The 14,901-nt window shown below is 42.2% G+C and overlaps 1 pseudogene; it reads right to left on the bottom strand.

Annotated features, from left to right (window-relative positions):
* Positions 1–4,145: 4,145 nt before the first annotated feature.
* LOC124017654 lies at positions 4,146–13,299 on the bottom strand (annotated as a pseudogene).
* Between the last annotated feature and the right edge of the window lie 1,602 nt (positions 13,300–14,901).

The following is a 14,901-nucleotide window of genomic DNA, read 5'->3' as shown; positions in this document are numbered from 1 at the left end:
ATCCAATAGGGTAAGAGAATTCGATCAAGTCTCCAAACTTGGTAGCTGACAAAATGTCATCAATATGTACAGAACATACCATAAGCAATGCATTCAAAACTCCACCCTATGACAGTTTACCCATTCGATTTAGCAGCAGATTTGACATTGTAAAAACAGGTGCAGGTTGGTAAAGGATTTCACTCAATTGTTCTTGCAATTTTCCAACATTCAATCAGTAGGTTTACTGTAGTCTAGTTATAGACTTGCCGTGCTTAACTTTTTTTTTTAAGGACACACCATACAGTGCCTTCAGAATGTATTCACACCCCTCAACTTTTTCCACATTTTGTTGATGTTACAAGCTTAAAATGAAATTGAGATGTTTTGTCACTGGCCTACACACAATACCCCATAATGTCAAAGTGGAATGATGTTTTTTGAAAATCTTACAAATTAATGAAAAGCTGGGGACTCTAGAGTGACGCAGCGGTCTAAGGCATCACTACAGATCCTGGTTCACTCCCGGGCTGTGTAACAACCAGCCGTGATCGGCAGTTCCATTGGCCAAGCATCGTCCGGGTTAGGAGAGGGTTTGGCCGGGGGGGCTTTACTTGGCTCATCACGCTCTAGCGACTCCTTGTGACGGGCCGGGCGCCTGCCGGTTGACCTCGGTTTGTCAGGTGAACAGTGTTTCTTCCGACACATTGGTGCGGCTGGCTTCCGGGTTAAGCGGGCGGGTGTTAAGAAGCGCGGTTTGGCGGGTCATGTTTCGGAGGATGAATGACTTGACCTTTGTCTCCCGAGCCCGTTGGAGAGTTGCAGAGATGAGACAAGATCGAAAAAGGGGGTAAAATAAAGCTGAAATGTCTTGAGTCAATAAGTATTCAGCCCCATTGTTCTGACATGCCTAAATAAGTTCAGGAGTAAAAATGTGCTTAGCAAGTCACATAATAAGTTGGACTCTGTGTGCAATAATAGTGTTAAACATGATTTCTGAATGACTACCACATTTCAAACACAGATTCAACCACACAGAGCAGGGACATTTTCCATTTTGTCACAAAGAAAGGCACATATTGGTAGGTAAAAGCATACATTGAATATCCTTTTGAGCAGGGTAAATTTATTAATTACACTTTGGATGGTGAATCAATACACCCATTCACAACAAAGTTACAGGCGTCCTTCCTAATTCCTTTGCCGGAGGGGAAGGAAACCGGTCAAGGATTTCACCATGAGGCCAATGTTGACTTTAAAACAGTTACATAGTTTAATGGCTGTGATAGGAGAAAACTTAGGATGGATCAACAACATTGTAATTACTCCACAATACTAACTTAAGTGAAGAAAAGGAAGCCTGTAGAGAATAAAAATATTCAAAAACATGCATCCGGTTTGCAATAAGGCACGAAAGCAAAACTGCAAAAACGGTGTCAAATTCATGAATACAAAGCATATGTTTGGAGCAAATTCAACACAACACATCACTGAGTACCACTCTTCACTTGTTCAAGCATTGTGGTGGCTGCATCTTGTTATGGGTATGCTTGTCATTGGCAAGGACTATGACGTTTTTTTTATGATAAAAGGAAACACAATAGAGTTAAGCACAGGAAAAATCCTAGTGGAAAACCTGGTTCAGTCTGCTTTCCAACAGACACTGGAAGACAAATTCACCTTTCAGCATGACAATAACTTAAAACACAAGACCAAAAATACACTGGAGTTGCCTACCAATATGACATTGAATGTTGCTAAGTGGATTAGTTACAGTTCTGACTGAAAATTGGCTTGAAAATATATGGCAAGACTTTAAAATGTCTGTCTAACAATGACCAACAACCAAACTTGACAGAGCTTAAAGAATAAAAAAAATAATAATGTGCAAATATTGTACAATCCAGGTGTGCAAAGTTCTTAGGGACTTAACCAGAAATAGTCACAACTGTAATCCCTGCCAAAGGTGAATCTAAAAAGTGACTCTAACATGTATTGACTCAGGGGGTTAAATACTTATCAATATATATTAGTGTTTTATTATTCATTACTTTTTTTTACAAATGTTAGATTTTTTCTTCCACTTTGACATTACAAAGTATTTTGTGTAGATCGTTGACAAAAATTACAATTTAATTAATTTTATTCCAATTTTGTAACACAAGACATTTAGGAAAAGGTCAAGGGGCATGAATAATTTCTGAAAGCACTGTACATTATAGACCTACATCTCATCTGTCATGAAACGATACTGTAGGCTACATAGGCCCACTATTTTGTAAAGTTGGTAGTTGGTCAAGAAATAAACTATAAGAGTGATTTATTAATAACCTACTTTCAAAACATAATACACACACAATAATACACACACAAACAATTCCTTACCTGCGGCAGAAAGATAGGCTACAGTCACACAAGAAAGCTGACAGGTGTTTTTGCACGTTAAATAAAATGCAAGTTGGGCAATGAATTTCACCACTGACTGTTGTAGAACACAATATTTTCTTAGTATATGAGGCTATGTAAAATATATTATAGCTCATCTGCTGCATGTAGTCCATTATTGTGTCAATAGTTTTGACCATTACATCTTAGCAGATTTGGTGGCAGGGCGTGTTTTTTTTAGTTGAAGGGAAAGCCGTTTGTAAATTATGTCAGTGACTCATTAATGTTTGGCCCGTATTTGTATAATTGTCAGGCCTATTAAAAAGTTAGCCAGTCTGCAAGAATATTGAGAATATTCTAATAGGTGGGATAAAATAGTAAAATATTAAAATACTTAGAAAAACATCTAATGACATTAATTTGTTGAAGAAATCACAAGATTTCATAAAAAGCTCTGCAAAATATATTCTAAATAATTTCCAAACACATCATAACAACAACATTTTTTAAACAAAGTTTATGAGTGATCAATTCTTCTGAAGGTGATTAAAGCTTTCAACTGACAGTGTCACGTTCTGTCCATCGTTCGTATGTGTTTTCCTTGTTTTAGTGTTGGTCAGGACGTGAGCTGGGTGGGCATTCTATGTTGTGTGTCTGGTTTGTCTATTTCTATGTTTGGCCTGATATGGTTCTCAATCAGAGGCAGGTGTTAGTCATTGTCTCTGATTGGGAACCATATTTAGGTAGCCTGTTTTGTGTTGGGTATTATAATAATAATATATGCCATTTAGCAGATGCTTTTATCCAAAGCGACTTACAGTCATGTGTGCATACATTCTACGTATGGGTGGTCCCGGGGATCGAACCCACTACCCTGGCGTTACAAGCGCCATGCTCTACCAACTGAGCTACATTGTGGGTGATTGTTCCTGTCTCTGTGTTTTGCACCAGATAGGGCTGGTTTTGGTTTGCCACGTTCATGTTTATCCGTTTTTGATTAAACATGAGTCAATATAACCACGCTGCGTTTTCGTCCTCCTCTACTTCACCACAGGAAAACCCTTACAGACAGTTTGTATTGTTCTTTTATATCCAAAACATGAGATCAGTTGTCAGATCAAAGGTCAGTTGAGATCAAACAAAACCAAACAAAGAAAATGATTTATTAATAATCATGGTTGACCTTAAAATGAGGGACAGGTTTTTTATCCTTAAAATTCATCACTAATCACATAATATAAATAATCTTCAGAAATGACTTTGTCAAGCAACAAAAATAACTTGGGCTATGATGGTGAAAACCTGGGAAAATGTAGGGGTTAGTGGGTTAAACTCTTCCTTGAAGTCCCAGAGTGCACATGGTAAAATGTCAAAATGCTGAATTTGCAAGTATGAATGTGCTCTATATTAAAGGGCACTTAATTTAACTGACTATTAAAATGCATTATTGGTGCTAAACGTTTTACTTAAAATATCAAAGGGACGCAAAAGGGACTCATTTCGTGGAACGACCTGCCTAACATTTGACAAAAAACAAAGTCTTATCGAAATACATTGGATTTACATTGGATTGGATTGATTGATTGATGTGTGGAGGATGAAGCGTTTTTTTCCCAATATACAATATCGCCCACCCCATGCATGCAAAACAGACTTGTTTTAGTTATCTATCTTTTACGCTACGTCAGACTATCAATTCATTGTTTTTGAACTGTGTAACAAAGTAATTTATTTTACATCTGAGTTGCATGTATTCCTCCCCAGCTGGTGCCTCTCATGCACTATTTTTTGTGGTTGACAAACTGTACGGCCATCCTGTTGCTGACACAGCGGGTGGTGGCCGACTCCACCTCCCAGTAGTTGATTGGCTTATCAAAGAGACTGATCCCGTTCTTCACACCAAAACCCTCAGGGCAGAAGTCATTCATGTCAACCTGGCTGATGTTGTTGGAGTGAAGGTTGACCATCTGTTTAAAAAACATTACATATATCAACTGTTATCAACATAACATAACATATTAAGTGAAATCACCAATGCTGATGTTTAAAAAACATTACAGATATGAATTGTTATTAACATAAGTGAAATCACTAATGTTGATGTGATTGATGCTGCTTCACAACCCCTTCCACACTTTACCTGCAGATACTTCATTCCAGCAAGGCCTCCAGGGACATTGGGGATCCGGTTATTCTCAAGATGCAGCTCTCTCAGGTTTTTAGGTAATACAGGCTGCCGTGCTCAATGTGGTGAATGTGATTGTAGCCTAGACCCAACCTAACACACACACACATTTAAATTGAGTGATTGATGAGACAATGAAGGGCAGACCAACTAGAGAAGGGGTCCCTAATTACATTCAGTCATGGGCCGATTTGTCCTTGACCGAATGGTCGGGCCACCGAAACATAGTTATTAATAATTTGTACACTGCAAATTGACCGCAACAATCCTAAACAGATATAGTATTTTACAAAAACAGAATAATTTCAAATGTTGATGATTACATTGGGATACGATCATATATGCCTCTCCATTTTTCCGTGGGAATACGAAAGTTAGGGGGAGTGATGAGCTCTACAGCAGAGTCTCACAACTCAATCGCTGGTTGAAAACTGTTTTCTGCCCCTCCCAAAAGATAGAATTTGTAGATAACTGGCCCTCTTTCTGGGACTCGCCGACAAACAGGACCAAGCCTGACCTGCTGAGGAGTGACGGACTCCATCCTAGCTGGAGGGGTGCTCTCATCTTATCTACCAACATAGACAGGGCTCTAGCTCCACAATGAAATAGGGTGCAGGCCAGGCAGCAGGCTGTTAGCCAGCCTGCCAGCATAGTGGAGTCTGCCACTAGCACAGTCAGTGTAGTCAGCTCAGCTATCACCATTGAGACCGTGTCTGTGCCTCGACCTAGGTTGGGCAAAACTAAACATGGCGGTGTTCGCCTTAGCAATCTCACTAGGATAAAGACCACCTCCATTCCTGTCATTACTGAAAGAGATCATGATACCTCATATCTCAAAATAGGGCTACTTAATGTTAGATCCCTTACTTCAAAGGCAATTATAGTCAATGAACTAATCACTGATCATAATCTTGATGTGATTGGCCTGACTGAAACATGGCTTAAGCCTCATGAATTTACTGTTTTAAATGAGGCCTCACCTCCTGGCTACACTAGTGACCATATCCCCCGTGCATCCCGCAAAGGTGGAGGTGTTTCTAACATTTACGAAAGCAAATTTCAATTTACAAAAAAAAAATGACATTTTCATCTTTTGAGCTTCTAGTCATGAAATCTATGCAGCCTACTCAATCACTTTTTATAGCTAGCGTTTACAGGCCTCCTGGGCCATATACAGCGTTTCTCACTGAGTTCCCTGAATTCCTATCGGACTTTGTAGTCATAGCAGATAATATTCTAATCTTTGGTGACTTTAATATTCACATGGAAAAGTCCACAGACCCACTCCAAAAGGCTTTCAGAGCCATCATCGACTCAGTGGGTTTTGTCCAACATGTCTCTGGACCCACTCACTGTCACAGTCATACGCTGGACCTAGTTTTGTCCCATGGAATAAATGTTGTGGATCTTAATGTTTTTCCTCATAATCCTGGACTATCGGACCACCATTTTATTACGTTTGCAATTGCAACAAATAATCTGCTCAGACCCCAACCAAGGACCATCAAAAGTCGTGCTATAAATTCACAGACAACACAAAGATTCCTTGATGCCCTTCCAGACTCCCTCTGCCTACCCAAGGACGCCAGAGGACAAAAATCAGTTAACCACCTAACTGAGGATCTCGATTTAACCTTGTGCAATACCCTAGATGCATTTCTCATAAGAAACTAGCTCCCTGGTACACAGAAAATACCCGAGCTCTGAAGCAAGCTTCCAGAAAATTGGAACGGAAATGGCGCCACACCAAACTGGAAGTCTTCCGACTAGCTTGGAAAGACGGTACCGTGCAGTACCGAAGAGCCCTTACTGCTGCTCGATCATCCTATTTTTCTAACTTAATTGAGGAAAATAAGAACAATCTGAAATTCCTTTTTAATACTGTCGCAAAGCTAACTAAAAAGCAGCATTCCCCAAGAGAGGATGACTTTCACTTTAGCAGTGATAAATTCATGAACTTCTTTGAGGAAAAGATTATGATTATTAGAAAGCAAATTACGGACTCCTCTTTAAACCTGCGTATTCCTCCAAACCTCAGTTGTCCTGAGTTTGCACAACTCTGCCAGGACCTAGGATCAAGAGAGACGTTTAAGTGTTTTAGTACTATATCTCTTGACACAATGATGAAAATAATCATGGCCTCTAAACCTTCAAGCTGCATACTGGACCCTATTCCAACTAAACTACTGAAAGAGCTTCTTCCTGTGCTTGGCCCTCCTATGTTGAACATAATAAATGGCTCTCTATCCACTGGATGTGTACCAAACTCACTAAAAGTGGCAGTAATAAAGCCTCTCTTGAAAAAGCCAAACCTTGACCCAGAAAATATTAAAAACTATCGGCCTATATCGAATCTTCCATTCCTCTCAAAAATTTTAGAAAAGGCTGTTGTGCAGCAACTCACTGCCTTCCTGAAGACAAACAATGTATACGAAATGCTTTCACTGCTATGCGGATGACACACAGCTGTACATTTCAATGAAACATGGTGAGGCCCCAAAATTGCCCTCGCTAGAAGCATGTGTTTCAGACATAAGGAAATGGATGGCTGCAAACTTTCTACTATTAAACTCGGACAAAACAGAGATGCTTGTTCTAGGTCCCAAGAAACAAAGAGATCTTCTGTTGAATCTGACAATTAATCTTAATGGTTGTACAGTCGTCTCAAATAAAACTGTGAAGGACCTCGGCGTTACTCTGGACCCTGATCTCTCTTTTGAAGAACATATCAAGACCATTTAGAGGACAGCTTTTTTCCATCTACGTAATATTGCAAAAATCAGAAACTTTCTGTCCAAAAATGATGCAGAAAAATTAATCCATGCTTTTGTTACTTCTAGGTTAGACTACTGCAATGCTCTACTTTCCGGCTATCCGGATAAAGCATTAAATAAACTTCAGTTAGTGCTAAATACGGCTGCTAGAATCCTGACTAGAACCAAAAAATGTGATCATATTACTCCAGTGCTAACCTCTCTACACTGGCTTCCTGTCAAAGCAAGGGCTGATTTCAAAGTTTTACTGCTAACCTACAAAGCATTACATGGGCTTGCTCCTACCTATCTCTCTGATTTGGTCCTGCCGTACATACCTACACGTACGCTATGGTCACAAGACGCAGGCCTCCTAATTGTCCCCCTTTCTAAGCAAACAGCTGGAGGCAGGGCTTTCTCCTATAGAGCTCCATTTTTATGGAACGGTCTGCCTACCCATGTCAGAGACGCAAACTCGGTCACAACCTTTAAGTCTTTACTGAAGACTCATCTTTTCAGCGGGTCATATGATTGAGTGTAGTCTGGCCCAGGAGTGGGAAGGTGAACGGAAAGGCTCTGGAGCAACGAACCGCCCTTGCTGTCTCTGCCTGGCCGGTTCCCCTCTTTCCACTGGGATTCTCTGCCTCTAACCCTATTACAGGGGCTGAGTCACTGGCTTACTGGGGCTCTCTCATGCCGTCCCTGTAGGGGGTGCGTCACCTGAGTGGGTTGATTCACTGTTGTGGTCATCCTGTCTGGGTTGGCGCCCCCCTTGGGTTGTGCCGTGGCGGAGATCTTTGTGGGCTATACTCAGCCTTGTCTCAGGATGGTAAGTTGGTGGTTGAAGATATCCCTCTAGTGGTGTGGGGGCTGTGCTTTGGGAAAGTGGGTGGGGTTATATCCTTCCTGTTTGGCCCTGTCCGGGGGTGTCCTCGGATGGGGCCACAGTGTCTCCTGACCCCTCCTGTCTCAGCCTCCAGTATTTATGCTGCAGTAGTTTGTGTCGGGGGGCTAGGGTCAGTTTGTTATATCTGGAGTACTTCTCCTGTCCTATTCGGTGTCCTGTGTGAATCTAAGTGTGCGTTCTCTAATTCTCTTCTTCTTTCTTTCTCTCTCTCGGAGGACCTGAGCCCTAGGACCATGCCCCAGGACTACCTGACATGATGACTCCTTGCTGTCCCCAGTCCACCTGGCCATGCTGCTGCTCCAGTTTCATCTGACCTGAGCCCTAGGACCATGCCCCAGGACTACCTGACATGATGACTCCTTGCTGTCCCCAGTCCACCTGGCCATGCTGCTGCTCCAGTTTCAACTGTTCTGCCTTACTATTATTTGACCATGCTGGTCATTTATGAATATTTGAACATCTTGGCCATGTTCTGTTATAATCTCCACCCGGCACAGCCAGAAGAGGCCTGGCCACCCCACATATGCTCTCTCTAATTCTCTCTTTCTTTCTCTCTCTCTGAGGACCTGAGCCCAAGGACCGTGCCCCAGGACGACCTGACATGATGACTCCTTGCTGTCCCCAGTCCACCTGACTGTGCTGCTGCTCCAGTTTCAACTGTTCTGCCTTGTTATTATTCGACCATGCTGGTCATTTATGAACATTTGAACATCTTGGCCATGTTCTGTTATAATCTCCACCCGGCACAGCCAGAAGAGGACTGGCCACCCCACATAGCCTTAAATGACTTAAATGTAAATAGCCTGGTTCCTCTCTAGGTTTCTTCCTAGGTTTTGGCCTTTCTAGGGAGTTTTTCCTAACCACCGTGCTTCTACACCTGCATTGCTTGCTGTTTGGGGTTTTAGACTGGGTTTCTGTACAGCACTTTGAGAAATCAGCTGATGTACGAAGGGCTATATAAATACATTTGATTTGAATACTTGGAATCAGAATTCCTAAATTAAAATCCCTTTCAGCTAATTTCCTGGTGATTACTGTATTTTATGTCCAAGAACGAAAATTATATATAAAAAAATATTTCAGATGCTCAAATCAAATCAAATTTCTGTACAACACTTTGAGATATCAGCTGATGTACGAAGGGCTGTATAAATACATTTGATTTGATTTGATTTCGGATGCTCACTTATCTTCAAAGGAAAACATTTATACCATTTTTTTAAAAGCATATAAGTAACAACAGCATAATAGAAGAGTAATCAAGTTGCACGACAGAAACTGTCGGGTATCATCATGATACCCTCTATTGATACCCTCTATCATGATATCATGATGCCCTCACCCTCTATTGCAGGGTTCCCCAATAGGCGGCCCTCATGCCAAATTCGGCCAGCGGGTGAATTCCAGAGACCTTCTCCCTTACCTCACCTCGCTCATCAACTTATCCCTGACCGCTGGCTACGTCCCTTCCGTCTTCAAGAGAGCGAGAGTTGCACCCCTTCTGAAAAAACCTACACTCGATCCCTCCGATGTCAACAACTACAGACCAGTATCCCTTCTTTCTTTTCTCTCCAAAACTCTTGAACGTGCCGTCCTTGGTCAGCTCTCCCGCTATCTCTCTCAGAATGACCTTCTTGATCCAAATCAGTCAGGTTTCAAGACTAGTCATTCAACTGAGACTGCTCTTCTCTGTATCACGGAGGCGCTCCACACCGCTAAAGCTAACTCTCTCTCCTCTGCTCTCATCCTTCTAGACCTATCGGCTGCCTTCGATACTGTGAACCATCAGATCCTCCTCTCCACCCTCTCAGAGTTGGGCATCTCCGGCGCGGCCCACGCTTGGATTGCGTCCTACCTGACAGGTCGCTCCTACCAGGTGGCGTGGCGAGAATCTGTCTCCTCACCACGCGCTCTCACCACTGGTGTCCCCCAGGGCTCTGTTCTAGGCCCTCTCCTATTCTCGCTATACACCAAGTCACTTGGCTCTGTCATAACCTCACATGGTCTCTCCTATCATTGCTATGCAGACGACACACAATTAATCTTCTCCTTTCCCCCTTCTGATGACCAGGTGGCGAATCGCATCTCTGCATGTCTGGCAGACATATCAGTGTGGATGACGGATCACCACCTCAAGCTGAACTTCGGCAAGACGGAGCTGCTCTTCCTCCCGGGGAAGGACTGCCCGTTCCATGATCTCGCCATCACGGTTGACAACTCCATTGTGTCCTCCTCCCAGAGCGCTAAGAACCTTGGCGTGATCCTGGACAACACCCTGTCGTTCTCAACTAACATCAAGGCGGTGGCCCGTTCCTGTAGGTTCATGCTCTACAACATCCGCAGAGTACGACCCTGCCTCACACAGGAAGCGGCGCAGGTCCTAATCCAGGCACTTGTCATCTCCCGTCTGGATTACTGCAACTCGCTGTTGGCTGGGCTCCCTGCCTGTGCCATTAAACCCCTACAACTCATCCAGAACGCCGCAGCCCGTCTAGTGTTCAACCTTCCCAAGTTCTCTCACGTCACCCCGCTCCTCCGCTCTCTCCACTGGCTTCCAGTTGAAGCTTGCATCCGCTACAAGACCATGGTGCTTGCCTACGGAGCTGTGAGGGGAACGGCACCTCAGTACCTCCAGGCTCTGATCAGGCCCTACACCCAAATAAGGGCACTGCGTTCATCCACCTCTGGCCTGCTCGCCTCCCTACCACTGAGGAAGTACAGTTCCCGCTCAGCCCAGTCAAAACTGTTCGCTGCTCTGGCTCCCCAATGGTGGAACAAACTCCCTCACGACGCCAGGACAGCGGAGTCAATCACCACCTTCCGGAGACACCTGAAACCCCACCTCTTTAAGGAATACCTAGGATAGGATAAAGTAATCCTTCTCACCCCCTCCCCCCTTAAAATATTTAGATGCACTATTGTAAAGTGGTTGTTCCACTGGATGTCATAAGGTGAATGCACCAATTTGTAAGTCGCTCTGGATAAGAGCGTCTGCTAAATGACTTAAATGTAAATGTAAATGGGTGATTTTATTTCCCCCCCAAGTTTTCTGAGCAATGAAAAAAATATATAGATCTACAGCATTCATAAACTCCTCATAAATGCATTAATGCGATGGACTTTTAGAAACTCTCAGACATTGAACACCCTCTTGTAAAGCTACTTGTCCAGACGTACCTGTGCAAACCCTCATATTGCCTTTCAATGGCTTGAATTTGATTCTGATCCAAATGCAACTCATGTAGACCCTCGGGGAGATCTGTATGGTGAAGGAGAACAAGTGACCGATAGATTCAAAGGATGTTTTCAGTGGAAATGTGTGGGAAGTTGCAATGATAACGAACAGAACACTAAGCAGAACACTCCGAATATAAATATTGTAAAGGTTATGCCATGCTTTCTACCTTTAGGGATGCCTGTGAGTTTTGCCTCAGAAATGCGAAGGAAGGTAAGTTTGAGACCATCAAAGGCTCCCGGCTCCAAACCACTGTTCTGAATAGGATTCCTCCCATCTCTTTAGGATAAAATATGTGTTTAAGTCAATGCCAATACCCGCTCCAGTACTCAAGCGGCTAGATGTAGACTTCAAAGACCTTGAGATGTTAGATGTGTTTTGCTGTTCCCATATCTGGTGCTAACACATAATAAATATGGCCTAAGGTCCAACTATAGCTTGTCATCTCACCAATGCATTTCATGCTGCCCAGGCCAGAGAAATCTCCAGCAGCCACCTTCTGGATATGGTTGTCATGGATACGGAGCTCCACCAGGGAGGAGGGCAGGTTCTTGGGCACGGCTGTCAACTGGTTGTGGGAGAAGTAGAGCTTTTGCATCCTTCTGAGGGGCATGAAGGCCCGCAGGTGCACGCTGGAGATCTTGTTTTTCACCAACACCAGAGCCTGAGAAAAGAGGGATAGGTCATGAGGAGACCAGCCACCCTGACCCAAAATAAATATATACCAGCATTGTTTTCATTGTAATACTAAACCATGATATATTCAAACACAGATATGAATCAACCCATTACCATTATATAATAAGTTATGTACTATATATAGTAAACAATATATTATTTGAAGACACAGCATTAAAATTATTTATATTTTCAGTATGGACACTGAAAAGGGGCGCTACTATGAAAAGGGCAAAGACAGACAAGAGATGTATCCTTCTATTGAAATGCCAGAACTCTCTTCCACCATTTGTGTTATGACTGTTGGTGCTCACATAGAGGTTGCTGAGACCCTTGAAGTCATCCTCTCTTATCTCTGTGATCTGGTTGCTTTGAAGGTCCAAGAGCCTGGTCTCCGGGGGGACGTCATATGGCACATAGTGTAAACCTGCAGATCAAACCACAAGAGATTAACTTACCTGCTTGACTTTACACACTTTTCCACATTCTGTCAGTTCACAATGATTACAATTCATTTGTAATATAAACAATTGTTATTGTTGCTTTTTAAAAAGTGTTAAATCTATGAATCATGACAATATACCTCTTGGACACACACAGTATGTTCTCACTCTTAAGGTTATGTCTGGATAATTCCACAAGTTAGAATTTATCATCATACTGTAATTTGATAAATGCTGAGTAATTATCTGGCTATGGTTTGCATGCATATGTTGCACTTTGTTGTTGTTTGTGTGTGAGATGTCACCATATAATTAGGAAGACACCAGATACCCCAGACTCCACGTAGCACTAAAAAGTAACGTGCAGTTGTGCAGTGTGACTGCTGTCTACATGTTGACAATTGTATGTTTCGTGTGAAGAATCATTTGAAGAGAATATAATATTGTGACTTTGTATCTTTTAACTCACCCAAGCCAGAGCACTGCACAACCTTCTGGTTACACTGACAGCCGAATGGGCAAGTAGGCTGTTCTGGTTTGTAGTATTCTGGTTTGTAGATTTCCTCAACTGCTGAACCCTCCTCTTCGTCGTTCATCATCATCATCATCAGCCCCTCTACATCGATGCTCTTCCCAAAGTCCAAGAAGCCCTTCTGCTCAAAGGGCAGTGCCACAGAGGGGGTGGGTGGAGGGGTGGCACACAGCAGGAGAACAACAACAGAGAAGGGAATCATGGCTAAGCCTTTTGTTGAAGAGAAATCACAAGAGGAAAACAAAAAAAGCACAAGGAAAATGAACAGCAGTCAATAAAGAGCCGCAGTTATGAATCCGGCAACTATTTAACTAAATTCTTGTACCAAACAATTGGAGAGTTGCTCCTGAATGTAAAAAATATATTATAAACTGGGTGGTTTGAGCCCTGAATGCTGATTGGTTGAAAGCGGTAGTATATCAGACCGTATACCACGGGTATGACGAAACAATTATTTTTACCCTTCTAATTATGTTGGTAACCAGTTTATAATAGCAAGAATGCACCTCTGGGGTAAGCAGTATATGACCAATATACCACGGCTAAGGGCTTTATCCAGGCACTCCGCGTTGCGTTGTCCCTAAAAACAGCCCTTAGCCGTGGTATATTGGCCATATACCACACCCCCCCAGGCCTTATTGCTTAATTAACTACCAGTTAGAAAATAAAACAATACTGAGGATCTCTAGGCTTGGATTTGTGTCCCCTGCTCTATGGTGTGATTAAAACACACACACTTAGGCAGTTGCTGGTTGTTTCATCCTTAGTGGATGCTGTATTTGCCCTTTAAGCGGTGAGACAATACAAAATGGTTTATTTTGGGCATATATGTTCAATATAATTTGCTTAGCTCACCAGGAGTGGTGGGATTGTATATACTGTATATACTGTAGATATTGAATGAGAAGAAGTTTAAAATAACAAAAATGTATCTCTCTCTGTTTGTCACACACACATACCAAACCTATAGCTAGCATTGTGTTACAGTTATGAGTAATCTCATAGTCAACATTGCCACTCCAGCAAAAGTCAGTCCAAAACAAATAGTAATCAGGGACAAAGAGTGAAATACACCCTGGCTTTCATACATGTTTGTTAAGCTTCGATCTCAAGATGTGATCTATCATAGATGTCATAGGCGTTCTCACTTAAAAGTCAGTCTTACTCTTCCCATCAATTTTGGGCTTGGCATAAGAGGCAGTACAATCATGGACCATGGATACTATGTGGTCTTTGGGTCTGTAACTACTACACTGTGTGTCATCTGTCACTATGTATTAGCAGCATAAAAAAAGTCAAAAGTCAATTAGTATGATATGTTTTCATTTGTGGCTGTCCATCATCCATTTCATATGATATGTTACGAATTTCAATTTGTACAATATGTTACGAATTCCAAATCTTACAATATGTTACGAATTTGCAAAATGTATGATATATTAAGAATTCCAATTGGCTGTGTCTAACATTAGCTACAGTAGCTGGCTCATGCTAACATTAGCAAGGTTGCTAACTTGAGCTAGGTTAGGGTTTGGGTTAGTGTTGGGAGAAATTATAGTTGAAATGACTAATTATGTATACATTCCAATCAGAACTGACTAGTCCAAATGCTATAATGTACTGTACATATATGAATTTTCTATCTTGCTCCCATTCCCAATTGTATATAATGTAGTCAGGAGTTTAGTAACAATGACGGTCTGTTCCTTGTACAAATGAATGTACTGTCTCCAGGTGACAGGAACGGACTATCTCCAGACTGTCTAGAATGCTGATTTATACTGACTGACCTTGACTTCAGGCA

Source organism: Oncorhynchus gorbuscha, linkage group LG03 (genome assembly GCF_021184085.1).
Source record: "Oncorhynchus gorbuscha isolate QuinsamMale2020 ecotype Even-year linkage group LG03, OgorEven_v1.0, whole genome shotgun sequence".
Classification (NCBI taxonomy): domain Eukaryota; kingdom Metazoa; phylum Chordata; class Actinopteri; order Salmoniformes; family Salmonidae; genus Oncorhynchus; species Oncorhynchus gorbuscha.
The sequence above is the reverse complement of the archived record's forward strand: the minus strand, read 5'-3'. Positions and strand labels throughout refer to the sequence as shown.